The sequence below is a fragment of the Erpetoichthys calabaricus genome, chromosome 12 (assembly GCF_900747795.2).
Source record: "Erpetoichthys calabaricus chromosome 12, fErpCal1.3, whole genome shotgun sequence".
In the NCBI taxonomy this organism is placed as follows: domain Eukaryota; kingdom Metazoa; phylum Chordata; class Cladistia; order Polypteriformes; family Polypteridae; genus Erpetoichthys; species Erpetoichthys calabaricus.
This window is the reverse complement of record NC_041405.2, coordinates 75958350-75976011: the sequence shown is the minus strand read 5'-3', so window position 1 is coordinate 75976011 and position 17662 is coordinate 75958350. Positions and strand designations below refer to the sequence as shown.

Below are 17662 nucleotides of genomic sequence, written 5' to 3'. Positions count from 1 at the left end.
CTTAAATCGCTTCTTAAATCCATTCGCACCTCTCCGCCAGCGTCTTTTGTCATCTACATGTGCTGATAAAAACAAGCTGCAAGCAGCCGGCTATTCCATCCCCCCACTGACTTAGAACGTGCACAAACTTCTCCCAGCTCATGCCTTGATTGATTATCTGGGAGTGAAGTGGAGTTTTAGAGTGGAAATAATAGATTGTTATTTGGAACACCAGCATTTCATGTGTGTTCCGTTTCTACAGTAATCTGTGTAAACACATTGTTAAAACAGAAACTTTTTCATATTTTAGTAATAAATGTTACAAAATGTTGGCATAAACTATAAAATGTGTGAAGCCTGAAGCCCAAAGATCAAATAAACACTTTCACAAAAGGTTCAAAAACAATATGACAGATTCCGTGGCGTAACGCTAAGATTTGCTGACTCAGAGCAAAACGGGCTTGCCGTGCCTCTGAGTTCAGTCCCCTGCCTGGGGAGAAAATGTTTTTTTTTTTTCTTCTTTTTAACCTTCGCCACTCTGCCTGCCTGAACTCCCTGTCTATCTATATAGTAATAGCAGTAATTTTATTATTATATAGCAGCTTCCCTGTCTGCCTATCATATAGTGCCTTTCCTTCCTATCTATCTATATATCTATCCCCTTAGCTGTTTTTTTATATATCTATAATACAGTGCCTATGGGGTTCCAAACAGGCAATTACAATGCTTTTTGGAATATATAAAGTCATTCCTGAATATATAAAGTAGTAGTGCCTATTAAAGTTATCAATTTATTTTTACAAGCTTTAAGTTTTACTCCGTTGGCCATGCTCTCTTTCTCAGGGGTGGGGGTTGATTTGTTATAAAAATTGATCTATTTGTATGGAATGATTACAATATCAATAAAATTAAAAAAAAAAATGTTTATATAAGCAATAACACTTACATGTGATGGTCTATATGTGCACTCATTTTCTTTGTAATACTGTCTATTTTGTTTTATTTTTATTTTTTATTTATACTTTCATTTTTAAAGCAATTAAACATTTCTCTCTACATTTGAAGGCATTAGTTTCTGAAATTACTGTATCTTGTTACTTTGAATTGTTTTCCTGCATGCTTGACAAAGTGCTGTGCTCTGAGATTAATGCTTTATAAATTAAGTCTTGAGAGTCTGCAAAATATGGTTAAAGCAGGAAAGCTGATTCTTGTGATTAAAAATTCTGTAAAAAATAAAAAGTGTTTCCTGAGTTCTACAACATAATGAACTAAGTTAACAAAAACATCTTCAGAAAAATATTAAAAAAAAACCCACTGTTCAGTTAATTTATTCGAAATGATGTATGTGGCCAGCATTTTGAACACTATATTTATTTATTCTTTTTGTATGGGCACATTTTTTGACAAACCTCACAAGTCCAATCGACTCTGAGTGGCTTCTGTCGAAGTTTACCTTTCACTAGTATGAGTGAAATGACAAGCACGGAAATTTTTTATAATCGGGAATGATTTTATATATTCCAATGCTGACTTTATATATTCAGGAATGACTTTATATATTCCGAAAATCATTGTAATTGCCTGTTTGGGACCCCATAGGCACTGTATTATCCTCTTTAATAAAATCCCTGTGTGCGTCCATGTGTCCGTGTGTGTGTGTCTTCTGGTGAAGTGCGCATGCGCGGGGCACGGTGTGATGCTTCAGAGCAGATGCTTCAAAGGCCGCCTGACGCGTCACACAAGACAGAAAGACAAAGAGGACGGGACCTATTAAATATCGTGCGGCCGATCCAATCGGATTTCGGTAAATGAGGTAAGACCTAAAGCGTGGGACACGGTGCAATGCTGCAAAGCAGGTGCTTCAAAGGCCACCTGACGCGTCACACAAGACAGAGAGGGCGGGACCTATTAAATTGCGCGGGGCACGGTGCGATGCTGCAAAGCAGATGCTTCAAAGGACACCTGACGTGTCACACAAGACAGAGAGGGCCGGACCTATTAAACTGTGACTATCTACTAACATGCCACCCAAAAAAAATCAAATCCTACATAAGAAACATCTCCTGGAAGAACAGTCAGCTCAGCAAGTAAATATCAACAAAAGAAAGGCTGAAAGACAAAGAAAAACACGAGCAAATAGATCAATTGAAGAAAAAGAAAATGAGCGTCAGAGAAACGCTAAAACTGAAAAACTCAGAAGAGCAAATAGACCTATAGAAGAACAGGAAAATGAGCGTAAAAAAAATTCACAAAGAGAAAGACTAAGACGAGCAAATAGATCTATTGAAGAAAAGGAAAATGAGTGTCACAAAAATGCAAAAACACACAGAACTAAGAGAGCAAGTCTTACTGCGGATGAACGAAAATCAATGCGTCAGCAACAAGCTAAAATAAAGAGAGGCACGATAAGAGATCTTCAAACACACACAACACATCAATCAACAGCCACAGAGGAGACGATAAATGACATACAAGAAAGACAAAAACGTACGAGAGATACCGAAAGACAAAAAGCTAGGAGAGCAAGTCTTACTCCAGAAGAACGAGAATTACAACGTCTGCGACATGCACAATTACAGAGACTGGCCCGGAGTAAACGAGTGGAAACAAAAGAATCAAGGGCCACAATAAAAACAATGGCACTTATAAATGATATGGTGAATATTAATGAGGGTAACATCATACCCCACACATGTGGAGATTTAAATCACATATGCAACTTTTGTCAAGCAAAACATTTTGAAGCAGAAAGACCATCTGATCAAAAATTTACACTGTTTTGCTCAAAAGGAAAAATAAATCTTCAACCACTTCAAACAAATCCTTTCATACAACAGCTCATGACGGGTCAGCATTATTACAGCAAACATTTCATGGAAAATATAAGGTCAATAAACAGTGCTCTGGCATTTGAATCTATGGGAGCTAACATTACTTCGCCTCCTGGCTATGGGCCATACTGTTTCTGAATCCACGGTTCGCTTTGTCACAGAGCAGGAACACTGCATCCTCAACAGGGCCAAAACAGACAGTTTGCACAATTATACATTTTAGGTCCCTCTGAAGCTGCAGAGCAAAGAATGCAAATTTCTGCCAACTCAGGAATAAATTCAGAGCTTATGCAAACATTAAGTACATATATAGCGCAATTCAATCCTTTTGCAGAGGCCTGCAAAATGTTGTACCAAGTTGAAAAAGAATATGAAGAGGATGCCGCCAAAACCGGCAATGTTATTAAGGAAGTGTCCATGACAATAGTACAAGATTGCAAAAATGACCAAAGGCGCTATAACGCACCTAAATATAATGAGGTTGCTTTTATTTTTCAAAATGATGATGGAGAACCACCACTTGAAAGAGATCTTCTTATACACTGCAAACCAACTGAAGATAATACAAACCAAAGAACAACACAAAGAATTAGTGTCACTTTAAAAAACTGCTGAAAACACATTATTTTAACATGGCCTTCTCATAACTTCACTGTAATTTAATCCTGATACTCTGTATATCCAATTCATTATAATAACTATTCATTCAAAATCTGTACTAACCCCTACTCTCTCTTCTGTTTCCTTTTCCGGTGTCCTGTTGGTGGTGGCTTGTGCCACCACCATCTACCGAAAGCACCATGATGTTCCAACAATGATGGATGGATTAAAAGCCAGAAGTCTGTATGACCATCAGCATCAAGTAACTCCATGAGAACCCTAACTACAAAGAGGACTATTTCATTTATATTAGGTAGAATGCCCAGAGGGGACTGGGCGGTCTCGTGGCCTGGAACCCCTACAGATTTTATTTTTTTCTCCAGCCTTCTGGAGTTTTTTTTGTTTTTTCTGTCCACCCTGGCCATCGGACCTTACTCCTTTTCTATGTTAACTAATGTTGTCTTATTTTAATTTCTTACTTTGTCTTTTATTTTTCTTTTCTTCATTATGTAAAGCACTTTGAGCTACTTTTTGTATGAAAATGTGCTATATAAATAAATGTTGTTGCTGTTGTTGTTGTTGATCCTATTTTGGAACCCATGGTTTACCCATTGTTATTCCCCTATGGGGATCAAAGCTGGGGAATTGACATACCTTTGCAAAAGAGCCCACAAGCTTTATTAACTTTAGCAAACCAGTCACGCAATCCTAGAGTTAGAGTCACTTAAATACAATACTACGGTTACCGTCTTTCCATCAGAGAGGATTTTAACCCCTTCTTAAATGCTGGCCGCCTTACACAGCAATATATAGTTGATGCATATGTAAAAACAGAAGCCAACAGACTCAATTACATACGTCAAAATCAGCCTAAATTGCGCGTTGAAAAATACTCAGGATTAATGGATCATTTACTTAATGAAGCCAATGAAGCAGGCCTGAGTCCTGGAAAAATGTATATTCTGCCTTTTTCATTTGAAGGTAGCCCCAGAAACATGCTACAAAATTATCAAGATGCTATGGCAATTGTCAGAAAATATAGAAAACCTGATCTTTTTATTACAATGACATGCAATCCCAAATGGGAAGAGATTATAAATAACCTACACCATAGTCAAACTGTTGATGGACAACCACATTTGGTTGCAAGAGTATTTCACCTAAAACTGAAAGCTCTAATCGATGATATCTGTAAAAAACATATTTTTGGAATCCTAAAAGCAATGGTCTACCTCATAGAATTTCAAAAGAGAGGTTTACCACATACTCACATACTTCTCATTCTTAAAGAAAGCTGTAAACCAAAAAATGAAGAACTGATAGATAAAATTGTCTCTGCTGAAATCCCTAATATTGAAATCACTCCTCGCTTACATGCAATTGTAACAAAACATATGATTCATGGACCATGTGGAGCACTCAATCCTAATTCTTCATGTATGACAAATGACAAATGCTCTAAGGATTTCCCGAAGGAGTTCCAAATAAAAACTATTGCTAACAGCAATGGCTATCCAAAGTACAAGAGAAGAAATACAGGCCAAAGTATAATTCTTAATGGAAAGAAAATTGATAACTGTTGGGTTGTACCATATAATCCTTACCTAGCCTTGAAGTACAATTGCCACATTAATGTTGAAGTTTGTGCATCAGTGAAAAGCGTCAAATACCTTTTTAAATATGTGTACAAAGGTCATGATTGTGTTAATGTTGTCATTCAAGAACAAGGTACTTTGAATCACGATGAAATTAAGACCTTTATTAATTCAAGGTATGTCAGCGCTCCAGAGGCAGCATAGCGTTTGAATAGGTTTGAAATGCATTATCAATCACATACCATCTATAGATTACCAGTGCATCTGCCTGAAGAACAATTAGTGTTTTTCAACCCAAATGACATTACCACAGCGGTACAGAGAGCTTCAAACCATGATAATCAATTGACAGCTTGGTTCAAATTAAATCAACAAAATGACGAAGCAAAGGACATATTATATTCTGACATTCCTTTGCACTATGTGTTTGACTCTGAAAATTGTAGTTGGAAATTACGTCAACGTGGAGCAGAAAAAGTTATTGGACGAATGTATTCTGTCAATTTTACATCAGATACAGAGCTCTACTGTCTGCGTCTACTATTGCTGCATGTTCCGGGTGCAGTATCCTTTGAAGATCTGAGGACAGTACATGGATATGTCTATCCCACTTTCCAAGAGGGCGCAAAAGCTAAAGAACTTATTAACGATGATCAAGTGTGGGAAAACACTATGGTAGATGCTGTCCAATTCACAATGCCTAAACAAGTTAGGGAATTATTTGCATATATCTGGGTTTTTGCATCATTACAAAATATGAATGACCTTTTCCTAAAATATGAGCAATAACTCATTCACAAACATAAACAACACAATAATGATTGCACAATATGTCGTAACATCGCACTTAAAGAAATATCCAACATTCTGCTACTACATGGCAAAACCTGTGAAGATTTTGGATTTCCTTACACAATGCCAAATACTGATCTACTTTCAAATATGTATGACAAGAAATTTCAAAAACACACAGCTGAACAAATGGACAAAACATTAAACAGAGAACAAAAATCAGCTTTACAAAAAATATTGTCTGTAAGCAAAAATGACAACCTTTGCCACTGTTGTTTTTTCTTGGATGGTCCACGAGGTAGTGGTAAAACCTATCTTTACAAAACCCTTCTCAGTACAGTTCGTGGAGAAGGTAACATTGCACTCCCTGTAGCCTCCACAGGTAGAGCAGCCAATCTTCTTGAAGGTAGAAGAACATACCACTCTCAGTTCAAAATACCTATTCCGATACATGAGAACTCAATATCAAATATGTGCCTCAATTCTGCTGATGCTGAAAATTTGAGATCATCTACAGTACTCATTTGGGATGAGTGTACTATGGCCCCCTCTATAGCTCTTGCAGTGGTCGACACGCTGCTCAAATAAATAATGGATAACCACAAACCCTTTGGAGGAAAAGTTTTCTTACTTGGTGGAGATTTTCGGCAAACACTTCCCGTGGTTCCTCATGGTGACCGGACAAAAATTGTCGAAGCATGTATAAAGTATAATAAACTGTGGCAAAACTTCCAAGTACTTAACCTTACAAACAATATCCGTTCAGTCGACAATGAATTCAGCAATTGGTTGATCCAAGTTGGCAATGGTGATACACCACACATTGACGGTTTGCCTGAAGACATAATTGAAATCCCTTCAAAAATTTTATGCACAGGAGATATCGTCAAAGACTTATTTGGAGAAAGAATTCCTGTTGCTGAAGTCTCAAAGATAGCAAAAAAATCTATTTTTGACCAAAGAACTCTGATGTTAACACCATAAATGAAGAGGTCCTAAACATTTTGGAAGGAGATACTGTGACATTCCTCAGCTCAAACTCAATTGATGACTCAACTGAGGAAGATATGCAGAACTATCCTATTGAGTTTCTTAATGAACTAACTCCGTCAGGAATGCCAAGGCATAAACTGAACCTTAAAAAGGAAGCAACACTTATGCTCCTTAGGAATATAAACACTAAAAGAGGATTGTGCAATGGAACCCACCTCTTTGTTAAAGACTTGAAAAGAAACCTCATCATTGCTCAAGTAATAACAGGTTCAGCTGAAGGGGACATTGTCTTTATTCCCCTATTGATTTGGCTCTGTAAAGTGATTTTGATAAATGTTTATGCACCCAATGTCGATGATAGGGAATTCATGCAAAATGTATTTGCATCTATTCCCAATGTGAACACTCATAAAATTATAATAGCTGGGGACTTTAATTGTGTTTTAAATCCACTCTTAGATAGGTCTCCTGTCACAGGGGGGGTGACATCTAACACTGCAAAGACAATTACACAGTTTGTAACTGACCACATCTTATCAGACCCCTGGAGGTTTCTAAACCCAAACTCAAGAACATATTCCTTCTACTCACCAGTGTAGTATTGCTACTCCAAAATTTATTGTTTCTCTATAGATAATAATTTCTTGCCTACAATTAAATCTTGCAAGTACGACGCTATTGTTATTTCCGACCATGCCCCTCTGATCTTGGAGCTAAAATCATTATGCCCCACACACTCATCTCGCAGATGGCGTCTTAACCCACTTCTATTAGCAGACGAGAACTGTACAGAATTTATATCAAAACAAATCAGTTTCTTCCTAGAGACAAATACACCCTCAGAGGTCTCTGCAGGAATACTCTGGGAAACTCTAAAGGCCTTCTTAAGAGGACAGATTATTTCATATCTTTCCCACAGAAATAAATTTGAAACCAAGAAGATATTAGAGCTAACCAGCGAAAGTACTAGAATAGATCAAGAACATGCCAGGTGTCCAAGTGAGGCTCTTCATAGGAAAAGGCAGGCTCTGCATTCAGAGCTCAACCTCTTAACAACTAAAGAAACTGAATAACTAATTTTTAAATCAAGACATCATTACTATGAACACAGAAAGAAAGCTAATAAGCGTTCAGCTCAACAAATCCACAAGCAAGAAGTTCGCAATGCAATCCCAGCAATCACCAACACGAATGGAGATAAAATCATTGACCATAAAAATATAATGCTCACATTTAGAGACTACTGTAAATCCTTATATTCTACTGAGTTTAAAGAAGACAACACACAATCTAATGCATTTCTGGATACATTACAGATACTACAAATAGATACTTTTAGTGCAGAGGAACTGGATAAAGCTCTGCCGCTTTCAGAATTACTAGATGCTATAAAGTCACTTCAAAGCGGGAAAGCAGCTGGCCCTGATGGCTACCCTGTAAAATTTTATAAGAAATTCTCCACTCAGCTAGCTCCCCTATTATTAGCAACATTTACAGAAGCTAGAGACAATCAAATTCTACCTCAAACTTTTCGCCAAGCATTAATCACCGTCTTTCCTAAACAAAATAAGGACTTATTACAATGTGCATCATACAGACCAATTTCACTTCTAAATAATGATGTTAAGATACTCTCCAAAGTTCTAGCTAGAAGGATGGAGAAAGTGCTGCCTTCGGTAATATCACAAGATCAAACTGGATTTATTAAAGGTTGACACTTAGCTTCCAATCTTCAATGCCTGTTTAATGTAATATATTCACCTGCAAATTCAAACACCCCAGAGATATTATTATCGTTGGATGCAGAAAAAGCATTTGATATGATTGAATGGAACTACCTTTTCACTACATTAGAGAAATTTGGGTTTGGCCCGAACATTTGTGCATGGATCAAACTACTGTATACCAGTCCAGAAGCTTCAGTTTGTATTAACAACATTTGTTCAGACTACTTTAAACTAGAATGTGGTACCAGACAAGGATGCCCCTTGTCACCACTGGTATTTGCAATCACCATTGAAGCACTGGCAGTTCACTGTTGAAATGCTTATCCGATAAAGGGGATTATCAGAGAAGGACTTGAACAGAACATTTCTCTATATGCAGATGATATGGTACTGTATATATCAGACCCACAAAATAATGTGCCTGCAGTCTTAACAGCACTTACAGAATTTCAAAAGAGCTCTGGTCTCAGAATTAATTTGAATAAAAGTGTGCTCTTTCCAGTGAATTCTCAAGCATACAATATTATATTGGACACCTTCCCTTTAATTATTGCAGATCAGTTTAAATACCTAGGGGTAAATATCACAAGTAAACATAAAGCTCTTTATCAACAAAATTTCACCATCTGTATGGAAAAAATTAAGCAAGACTTGCATAGATGGACAACCCTTCATATCACTCTAGCTGGAAGAATTAATATTGTTAAGATGAATATCCTTCCTATGCTTCTCTTTTTATTTCATCCATCCATCCATTTTCCAACCCGCTGAATCCAAACACAGGGTCACGGGGGTCTGCTGGAGCCAATCCCAGCCAACACAGGGCACAAGGCAGGAACCAATCCCAGGCAGGGTGCCAACCCACCGCATTCTTTTTACTTCAAAATATTCTAATATACATCAATACATCATTTTTAAGCAATTAGATTCAACCATAACCTCATTTATTTAGAACTCAAAACATCCACGTATCCAAAGAGCGACCCTACAAAGACCTAAGGCAAAAGGTGGCATGGCTCTACCCAACTTTCAGTTTTATTACTGGGCAGCAAACATACAAGCTATAAAAACCTGGACACAAATAGATGAACATACACAGGCTTGGTCCACAATAGAAATAAAACCCTGAGTACTTCTTTATATTCCCTGCTTTGTGCCCCAATAAATGCAAGTTATCCCCAATATACTAATAACCCAATTGTGCTTCACTCACTCAGAATATGGAACCAATGTAGAAAGAATCTTTTATCTGTGGCACCTCTGCATGAGAACCACCTTTTTAAACCCTCACAAACATATACAGTTTTTAATATCTGGAAAACATTTGGGATTAAATTGCTTAGAGATCTTTATATAGACAACATCTTTGCATCCTATGAACAATTACATTCCAAATGTAACTTTCCAGCAACACATTTCTTTCACTATCTTCAAATTAGACACTTTGTTAAACAGAATCTGCCCAATTTTCCTCATCTTGCACCTTCCTCTATGCTAGAAAAAATATTGCTCAGTTTCGAGGACTCAGACAGCATTTTTGCAATATATAAAATTATTTTACAGTCCCTCCCTTTCAAAGATCCAAGAGGACAAAGGGAAAAGGATCTCTCACTAAACATATCAGAAAAGGAGTGGAAGGTAGCAATGCAGAGAATTCACTGGAGCTCCATATGCGCAAAGCATACAATTATTCAACTCAAAATTATATATTGAGCACATCTGTCTCGCTTAAAACTGTCCAAAATGTTTCCAGGGCAAGATCCAACCTGCGAACGCTGTAATCAAGTTCCAGCCTCACTGGGTCACATGTTTTGGGCCTGCACCAAATTAACATCATTCTGGACCAAAATTTTTAAGTGCCTCTCAAACAGCCTTGATGTCACAATTCCTCCTAAACCATTAACAGATGTGTTTGGTGTTCTTCCAGATGGGCTTAAAGTGGAGAAGGACAAACAAACTGTGATTGCCTTCACTACACTATTGGCACGCAGACTTACTGTATTTTGCTAAACTGGAAGAATCCTAACTCTCCTCTTTAAGTCAGTGGGTAACTGATGTTTTAAACTATTTGAAATTGGAAAAAATCAAATTCTCAGTTAGAGGATCTGTGCAGAACTTTTTCAAAACCTGGCAGGATCTAATCAATAATATTTTAGAATAAGCTCTTAAAGCACTGAGGAAGTAGATTCTTTTCCAATTTCTTTTTCTTCTCCATTTATCTTTATTCGCCTATTAAACTCATCAATTTGTTTATTTTTACAGGCTTTAAGTTTTACTCCGTTGGCCATGCTCTCTGTCTCGGGGGGGGGGGGGGTATAATGGGGGGGGGGTTGGTGGGGGATGGTTTGATTTGTTGTAAAAATTGATCTATTTGTATGGAATGATTACAATAAAATCAATAAAATTAAAAAAAAAAAGAAATTGTTTATATAAGCAATGACACTTACATGTGATGGTCTATATGTGCACTCATTTTCTGTGTAATAGTGTCTATTTTGTTTTATTTTTTATTTATACTTTCATTTTTAATGCAAATAAACATTTCTCTCTATATTTGAAGGCATTGGTTTCTAAAATTACTGTATCTTGTTACTTTGAATTGTTTTCTTGCATGCTTGACAAAGTGCTGTGCTCTGAGATTAATGCTTTATAAATTAAGTCTTGAGAGTCTGCAAAATATGGTTAAAGCAGGAAAGCTGATTCATGTGATTAAAAATTCTGTAAAAAATGAAAAGTGTTTCCTGAGTTCTACCAGATGCTGCTCTGATAGATAGATAGATAGATAGATAGATAGATAGATAGATAGATAGATAGATAGATAGATAGATAGATAGATAGATAGATAGATAGATAGATAGATAGATACTTTATTAATCCCAAGGGGAAATTCACATACTCCAGCAGCAGCATACTGATACAAAAACAATATTAAATTAAAGAGTAATAAAAATGCAGGTAAAAACAGACAATAACTTCGAATAATGTTAATGTTTACCCCCCTGATACTGTAGCTGCTGTTTCAGGAGACTCCACATAAAACAAGCTCAGGGGAGACTTGTTGAGGAAAATGTTCATTCAAGCTTTCACTGCAGTTTGCCTGTTAGCTTTGTGATCTACCAATACATTTTGTGGGCTTGGTAGTTTAGTGTTTTTTTGTGGGGGGATTGTAGTGGTTCTGTCATCTGTTTCCACACTTGTATTTGATCTAAGATCACCACTGAATTATAAAATCACATCTGAACGTACGTTATGCTACAGAGTCTGATGACAGTAAAAAAACAGATTGTTATGCAAACATTGTCATCTGTGATTAAACTTTCTTCTTCACTGTGTACTGCTGTTTGGCGATACAGACCGTTTTCAGTTTAGTTTTAGATTATAAGGAGCCGTGCTTTAATGTTAAAATATATTTAACTCTCGCTGTTGAATAATAAGTAATAGTATCCTTTTAATAAACTGTAACGTCTGTGTTTTACAGCCTATAAGCAGTTTGAATTACTGTGTTGCTGTTAAATAGAAGTGTGGAGTGTGTAGTCATAGTCTTTTGGTTGAGTGTGAACTTGTAAGTGATAGCAGGGCAGTATTTATGAGACAGATCAAGTTAGAATGATTGTCATAAAAAAAGTAAAACAGATCTGTTTATTGCAATAGAAATTAGAGTGCACCTGTGTTTACTTTAAAATGTTGCTGTCATCATAATTGACAGCTGAACATTTCTTATGTTTATTAGTTGGCATGTTCCAGTTAGCATGTGTTTCACATATTCCCATGTACACAGGTTGAGCCCTTGGTTCTCTTGTCCCTTGTGTATAAGGACTCATATTTATTTAAAATATGCTTTAGTCCCTGGTTTCAGAACATCTGGTTCCTCTGCAGTTTGTCTATCAGAAACACATAGGTTTGGAGGATGCTCTGATCTACATACTCCACAGTGCCTACTCTATCTTGGACAAAGCTGGCATTATAGTTAAGATAATGTTCTTTGATTTTTCCAGTGGGAGAGCTAAAGGCTTTGCATCATAATGCCACCACAATCTCCTGGATCATGGACTACCTGACCAACAGACAATAGCTTGTGAGGCTGAGGGACTGTGTGTCAGAAATGGTGGTGTGTAATACTGGAGCACCTCAGGGAACTGTCCTGTCTCTGTTCATGTTTACCCTCTACACAGCAGACTTCCAGCACAGCTTGCTATCTACAGAAATTATCAGAAGACTCATTCATCACAGGATGCAATAATAATGAATTAATATTCAGAGCGCAGGTTGTGGAGGACTTCATCTTGTGGTGCAGGCACAACAACCTGCAACTCAACATCAGCAAAACAAAAGCGCTGGTGGTAGACTTCCAGCATGCCAATTAGCCTTTGAGACCGTTTACCATTCAGGGGGAGGATGTGGAAGTGGTACAGAGCTACAAGAACCTGGGGGTTCATATAAATAACAAACTGGACTGGTCTCACAACACAGTGGTGCTGTACAAGAAGGACCAGAGCACACTGTGCTTTTTATGGAGACTCAGATCTTTTAATGTCTGCAGCAAACTGCTGGAAATGTTCTATCAGTCCTTAGTAGCCAGTGTGCTGTTCTACACTACAGTCTCCTTGAGAACCAAGCACAATGCCTGAAAAAGCTTATCAGCAGAGTCTATTCCATCACTGGGCAAACAATGGATCCACTGGAAGCTGTTGAGGAAAAGAGGATGGCAGCAGTACTGAATGCAATCATGAAAAATCCCCTCTATCCCCTCCAGGAGGCAATCTCTTGGAGCACCGTTAGCCACAGGCTCATTCCACTACAGTGTGCTGAGAAGTGCTTCTGGGGGTCTTTTCTGCCCCTGCTATCAGGAAATTCAGTGCTTCCTCCTGATGTACTCATTAATTTCTTTTTGAAATATTTGCACAATACACATTTATTAATTTTTATTTATCAATTGACTGATCAGCTGTATTAATTGTCCTGTGAGTCTGTATCCTTGTTTTTTATGCTTCTGGTGCTGTATGCTTCTGAATTTCCCCATGAGATTAATTGTTTATCTAATCTAATCTAATATCCTGTATCACAAATGTAATGCAATCGCCATAAAGATCTTATTTTTCGTTAAACATAAATGCTTATACACATGACTAAATACATTTCACTTTGTGCAACGATTAAAAATAATCTTGTAATTTTCAACAACTTTTCATTTCTGACAGTAAGCATTTTTAAATTTTTCATTAATTGTAACTTTCTGGAGAAACTGAAAAAAATGTTATTCAGTCTACCGCTAAATGAAAGGGTAGATTATTGAATTTAATGTGGAGAAAAATAAATGGTTAACCATATAGAAAATAATGATTGATAAGGTTAATAAGACTGAGAATCTGGCGGAGCACTTCAAAACTGACTGCAGATTTCCCTTGGCTAACAATCAGCATTTTATGAAGTCCTCCTAGGACACAGTGAAAACAAAATCAGCTAAGCCTTTTTCTTTCTTTTTTCTACATGCAGCAGTGCAGTTTGATATTAAGAAATATTGTAGAAAGATGAATAAAAAAATTCCTGAAAGGTAGTATAATAGCTTACAGCATGGTAAAACACTTATTTGTTGCATCTCTGGATACTAATTTCATGAAGAAGCACATGAAAATGTTTCTTAATGTACTTATTGATTTGGTAGCATTACTTTCAAAACAGCTGTATTCCTTTCACAAGGTACAGTACATGGAGAAGTCTAAAATGCCTATAATCTGTGATAAAACAGAATAAATTAAGATTTTATTCAGATGAATCCAATTATTTTGGAATACAAATATATTGTATTTATGTTTATTTTTCAGTCTGATTTTTTTTTCAAATATAAGCTACAGCTGTGGTACAAGTGAACAGTACCTGGATGCTGGTAGTAGTGGTATTGTAAATTAATAATGTAATCATTCAGAGGGTGGAATGAAAGAGAAAAGCATTGTATGCAGGATATATATCGTATGCAGAATATATGTTTCAGAGTTTATTCAAAATTGTTAACCTGATCGTAAAAGGTCTTGTCAGACACTTATTTTTTTCCTGCAGTGCCAGCTAGTTCATATATAAAATCATAAGTGGCTAAGTCCAAAATTCTGACGGTTTCTACAAAAGATGTGAATTTAACTAGTAAGCAATTTTATTCCTTTCTGTATTTTAATCACTCTATTGCTCTTAAATATATTTCTTTCCTATTATTCATTTATCTTTTGTATTTCATTTGTTTATTATTATTTGTATGTAAATTTAATGTTTTTCTTTTGCATGTAGCTACTTCTTTGACATGTTGTAAAGCACTTTGAAATGCATCCTTTGTATGAAAATGTGCTATAGAAATAAATTGTTGTTGTGGTCTTGCTACACTTCCTATCACTGTTGTTGCTAGGACCATAGGAGATGCCATCGAGGCAATTAAAAGCAGACACATTTGATCTTCTCCTGTTTTTTTCTTTCACTCTTTTGTGGCTATAAATCTCTTTCCTGTCTCTTTTAGATTTTGGAGAGATGTTTTTCTCTTTAACTGGGGGAAATGACACATCACTCTGCTCCCGTCCTCTGGAGACTAGTATAATCCTGTTAACATGTCAACATGCTGTAAATACAGATATACATATATATTGTAGAAAAGGCGCTATATAGGCACCCGACCCGGCACAGAAGGACACAGAGGCACATATAAAGCACAAGGACTTTTATTTTTCTCTTCACCCGTGGGCGAACGTCTTCCCCGTGACCCACAGGCAATACACAGTCCCAAAAGCACTCTTTTCCACACCACACAATACCAACAGTTTCTCCCTTTTACCACCACTCCTCCTCAAGCTTCGTCTCCTTCCTCCCAACTCTCGCTCCCCGAATGGTGGTGGCTGGCCCTTTTTATAACCCACCCGGAAGCATTCCAGGTGCTTGACCACCTGGTTCTAATTGCACTTCTGGGTGGGGCTGAAGGTTCAACCAGCCGGGCTGCAGACTCCATGCAGCTCCCCCTAGCGGCCATCCGAGCCCCTAACCAGGCTGTGGAGGACTCCATCTCCCATGGAGCCATGCGCCAGGTTGGGGAATCATCGTCTGCCAGGGAGGCTGCCACCAAGCGTCCCGGGGGAAGTATTGAACTGTCCATGGCTGCTCCCCTGGAACAGATGCAGCAGGGGCGTCCCTGCCGGGCATGGGACCCGGCTGTCCATTACATTGCCCCTCCCTCAGATGAGGCTTGTGGGGCTCATCGGCCTGCCCCGCGAGGGCCGGTCCTCTCCAGGACAAGGAGTCGACATCCTTGGCTCCGCGGCTGCGCCCTGTGAAAATATAATTAACAGGTCTGGGGGTGCTGCCCTGACGTCCCTGCCACTCAGACGTCCTCTCTGGACAACACCTCCAGACGTGGCCACCGCAGCCGCAGTTATAGCACACCCGAACCCCTCCAGTTCAACCCTTGCGGGAGCGGAAGCAAGCAGGAAACTCCTGCCTCTTCGCCCGTTCCGAGGAGGGCTCATGATGGTTCCGCCCCCCTGCAGCATAGCCCTCCTGCACCGTCAAACCGACGGGCTTACGCTGCACCTTGTTAGGAGATCCTGACCTCTTTGTCCGGGTCCCCCTCTTTCTCTGGGGTGTACTGACGGTCTGGGTCCCCTTGTGGGAAGAAGGGAGACCCTGTGCTGTCTGCACCCCTTTAGATGACCGTAAGACAGGCGCAGGCAGTCGGGGCGGAGTTGTTTGGCAGCCGACGTTCACCAGCTGCCTCTCCGCACACTCTTCTGCCACGCCGTCTGTCATCACGGCAACGTCTTGTGTAGTGGGCGGAGCGGCCTGGCAAGCAGTACTGATCATAACTGCAGTCGTTGTGCTCCGCCCCCTTTCCTCTACGGTACCGGTAATACTCACCTGTACCACTGCATTGGACTGGATGGAGGATCCTACGTCGCGCCGGCTCAACCACCCCAATACGGCTCTCAGGGGCGCGTCTGCAGTCTCCTCCAGCGTCTTGATTACACCCTTCAGGTCTTGCATAACCTGTAAAAGAGGCTGTACAGGACGAAAGACTTTCTCCAACTCCTGTACAGCCAACAACAAGTCACTTATGCCAGCTGGCGGTGGATTCATGCAGTTCTCACACCCACCTGCCGGCTACGTCTCACAGAGCCACTGCGCTGCTTGCGCAGACTCAGTCGGGTCTTCCTCGGGCTTGGGATTGACGTATATCGGTCCCGCTTTCGACCTATCAGCGGCGGGCAACCGACACATGCCCTCCCACCCTTCACCTGTTTCAGGAAGGAGCTCCTGCTCCTTGAGCGGCGACACCACGTCAGAAAACTTGTCCGGGCTGTCCTCCTTCAGCTGTTCACTCGAGCCAAAGGGGAGACACAGCCCAGCCTCGCTCTCTCCGCCGTCACGCCACAGACAGACTCCATCTGGCCAGCAACGGGTGGTTGGCCTCTCGGCATCTAGGAGGTAGGCTGATGCAAACGCGGAAAACCCTTCCTGCAGCCCTTCCCCTTTGGGCCCGTCACCTACCTCCGGCTGCAACCCATGGTGCTGGTTGGCATGGCGGTGTCTGGCGGCTGGCTTCTGTGTCTGCCTGGCTTTCTTCTTTCCCATTGTGCGGTGTCTGTAGGAGTCCCTTGGCAGCCTCAGTTGCGCTGTGTTGCGTGGGCCTGTTTGCCGCCGCGAGCGCGCTCTCCCATGTCCGTCGGCAAGTCCTGCAGGCACGTACCTCATGCTGCGGCCTCGGTGGTGCACTTTCCTCGGGAGCGTGCCGCGCTCTACAGTCCAAAGGGCACTTTCAGCACTGTACTCTAATAGAGCACACTCTCTGCCTCGGGAGTGCGCTCGGCGGTGCGGTGTGCGCTCTCCGTGCTGTGGTATACGGGTCCAAATGGACGGACTGGGATCCTGCAGACTACGCCAGTGTAGAAAAGGTGCTATATAGGCGTCCAACCTGGCACAGAAGGACACAGAGGCAAGTATAAAGCACAAGGACTTTTATTTTTCTCATCACCCGTGGGCGCACGTCTTCCCTGTGACCCACAGGCAATACACAGTCCCAAAGGCACTCTTTTCCACACCACACAATACCAACAGTTTCTCCCTTTTACCACCACTCCTCCTCAAGCTTTGTCTCCTTCCTCCCAACTCTTGCTCCCCG

General features: G+C 39.8%; 1 pseudogene; it reads left to right on the top strand.

Moving 5' to 3' along the window:
• Positions 1 to 4144: 4144 nt before the first annotated feature.
• LOC114663101 (uncharacterized) lies at positions 4145 to 5794 on the top strand (annotated as a pseudogene).
• Positions 5795 to 17662: the final 11868 nt, after the last annotated feature.